The sequence below is a fragment of the Sinocyclocheilus rhinocerous genome, unplaced genomic scaffold, assembly GCF_001515625.1.
Source record: "Sinocyclocheilus rhinocerous isolate Xijiao unplaced genomic scaffold, SAMN03320098_v1.1 scaffold5091, whole genome shotgun sequence".
Classification (NCBI taxonomy): Eukaryota; Metazoa; Chordata; class Actinopteri; order Cypriniformes; family Cyprinidae; genus Sinocyclocheilus; species Sinocyclocheilus rhinocerous.
In genome coordinates, this window is record NW_015631179.1 from 16,191 (window position 1) to 19,684 (window position 3,494).

Below are 3,494 nucleotides of genomic sequence, written 5' to 3' on the forward strand. Positions count from 1 at the left end.
CTCCACCCCCCACCCCAGCTTATTTAAATGATCGTTCCCATTTTGACCGGTAACCCTGATCATCAATCTCTCTAAATACTCCATTATCATGACAGCTAATGTTACTAGGGACAGAGTCATTACTCAAGCCTGCAGAGCGCATTTCTGCCCAACCGATCCTTATCTCTGCACCTTCGCGCTATCACACTATTCCAGAATCCCATTGTAGCGCTCCCTCTATCTGCCCCTCCTTCAGCGGACTGTCTTGAGCTAGGAAACACTAATCTCATTACTGGGTTAATTTAGAGGACAATGTCAGCTACAGGGGGAGAAAGAGGAGGAGGAGGGGGGCTTTGGGACACTTTAATACTTCCCTCCACTGGATGGTACTTGGTTTAGGGAATATGATCCAAGTATATTGATCCTCTGGGACTAAAGATTGGATTTAAGTTGTAAAGTGATGATGACAGACTGGATTATTCACCAAATCACCACCATGACTGGTGTTAAATGGTGTAATCTAGGGAATAAGTACCTAAATTGTAGAGACCATGTGGGGATTATCTGGATTTCTACTGTAAATGCTCCTAACACATTAATAAAGACACTTATGGAACAAAAAGCCAGGGCAACATTTCACACAACACAAGTGAAACACAACTAGGTTTGTGAAAAACAAGATAATTCTTGATTTAGAATGACTTTTAGATCACAGACAAACATATTATAACACATTTATCAAGGAACTTGATTGTTTTTGCCCATCAAATATCCTGAAGTTCTTCAGGAAGACTGTAGATCTTAAATATTTTGTATATATAATTTGTCCTAAAAGAATTTATCATTAAGTCCAAGATAAAATTTTGCAATGCACCTGCATTACAGAAATAGTCCATATTAAATATTCCAGAATGTACAAGTTATTGATTCAGCCATCAGTTTATACACAGAGAAATAAGTAAGTAAATAAATAAATAAACAAATAAAATTTGGTGCAGGATTTGAAACAATTTCCACTCAGAAATTGCTACTCAATTTCACAAAGAAACGGTGAAATGAGAAACATACTGATTAAACATAACATTTTTTTAGACAGACTGAAAGTAGTATGTTTTTGTAAAAAAAAAATACTACAAAAAAATCTGTTTTATTTACAACTTACATTACTTTTTTAAAAAGGTGCTTCCATAAATAATTAAGTAAACACTTTTATGCAATTAGACATCTGTGAAAAGAAAAACTGGTATGGAAACAGTTTTCACTTTGAATTTGCTAGTAAATTTCACAAACAATTACAAAAAAAACAGCAGGCAACACATGGAATTAAACATGAAATTCTGAAGTAGAAAAACTGAAATAGTGTTTTATTGTAAAACGTACTCTAATCATCTTTGTTTTAATTACTTCTTTGAAAAATAATTTTTTACAGTGCACAACACTGGTTTACTCTCTAAACTCTATCGAGTTGTCTCTATCATGATAAATTGCTTGTGATTTTTCTCATTTTTTGTCACTGTAAACTGCTTAATCATTCAATGTAAAAGTAAATAATACTTTTCCAGTCTGTGGAGAGCTCTCCATTGTACATGCATTGCTATCAAAGTGTTTATTTTATTCCTTTAATATTGCTTTTCTATGTATGTATTTAGTATTCAATTAAAATTTAAATTGAGATACTTCATTCTCGCCTCTATAAAATCGAATAAAGCATCATGCACGTCAGAAAACCACCTCTGTAAAACCCATACACACTCAGGCAGGCGGCACGTAGGAGGCCTCGGCCCAACAGCGGCCCAGCGATCTATAAAATTAAACTTCATTTTCCTTTCATCCTCCTGCCTGCTTCGACTCCTCAGACTTACATAATAACAATAACCATAATCAAAAAAATCTCTCAGAGACACCACATGTGGTGAACACATCTCAACTCCAACTAATAAAACTATATTCCTGCTTCTGAATGAAATGGAAGTGCCCTCAGAGGTGATACATGAGGTAATTTTAATGGGCAGATAGGTCGTAAAGGAAGCAGATAGGGCAGGCTGGAGTCCATTTGTATGTTTAGCGTGCGTGTGAGACACAGTGCCGGGATGGAAGTAGGGGAGATTGGAAGTCGACTGGGTGGAGGTAAATAACAGGCCTTTAGGAACGTGACTGCAGCCTGTAAATACATTGAAGTCAACCACTGAGACAAATAAAAAGAGGACTAGTTTGGGGATGAGACTGCAGGGTAATAATAGAGCTCGCTGGCCTGGGTTTGGTGTGAGAGTGTTTCTCAGGCCAGTTGACAAAACTGCCACTTCCCCTTTTAGGCCAATTCTGCATTGTCACTGAAAATTTTACATTAATTGATCTTGTACATTCATTTTTATGGCTTATGTTTGGTTTTCTATGATGCATTCCATATTGTTTTTTGCCAATTCTGCTGATGTGTCAACAACATGATGTTGTATAGATGGCTAACATATACCAAACTTGCCAAAACTGTAAAATTTACTTCTGATAGACTTGTAAGCATAATTAAGAATGTTTTGAAGACTACAAACCATGCAGAAAAAAAAATCCTAGTTGTCGAATGCTGCATTGGCAAAAACATGTACTTCCATTTTTATGACTTTTTTGTGTTTTGTTTCCTGTGATGTATTCCACATTGCTGCTGCAAATTCCGCTGATGTATCACCAATATAATGTTATCTAGTTGGCTAACATAGATCAAACATGTTGAAATTGTAAAATTGACTAGAGACAGTCATGAAAGCATCATTAAGAATGTGCTGAAAACTTCAAACCATCGGTTTCAACAAAAATCAGTAATTGCATCATATGCCACAGTTTCCAGCAATTTTCTATTAATTTATTGACTTACGTTATGTTGCAAAATGTTTTGGGGGGAAAAAATAAAATTAGATAAATAAATAATTAATAAATATAAAATGTATTATAAAATTGTGAAGAAAACGAACATTTAATTAAAAAATTAAAAATAAAATATTTCACGCAAATATAAAAATATGATGCTAAAAATGTGTTTTATTGTAGTCGGGCCAAAAAAAACTCTTATTGTTGATCCCAGCAAACACTGGCGAAACTTACAGAGAGGAAGCTGGATAGTTTGATAAGAAGATGGGAAGAAGTGTCTCAAAGTGGATGAAGTTTGGAAAAAAATAAAGCAGAGAACACTTCGGAAGCCATAAAAGGACTTAACATTGACAGAGGAGATGTTCAGGAAACACCAAAGAGGAACACAAGATGGCAAGATGATTTTATTTTCCAAAAGGGAGAAATAATGTTTTAATAAAAACAAGTAAATGTATGCCAAGAGTAGGCCTGTCACGATAACAACTTTTTGTTGTGCGATATATTGCCCCAGAAATAATTGCAATAAGCGATATTATTGTCATTTTAAAGACCATTTCATGCCACTGAATATATAATCATAATGTAACAGCATAATAATGCAAGAAGGCCTACACACTTCCAAATGACAACAAACTTTTAATTTTAAGAATATTTAG

General features: G+C 34.7%; 1 protein-coding gene across 1 annotated transcript in view; it reads right to left on the reverse strand.

The window, feature by feature from the left end:
* Window positions 1-3,494, reverse strand: part of LOC107741640 (protein arginine N-methyltransferase 3-like) — a gene marked incomplete at its 3' end in the record, with an annotated part of 13,847 nt that overhangs the window by 628 nt on the left and 9,725 nt on the right. The window lies entirely within an intron of this gene.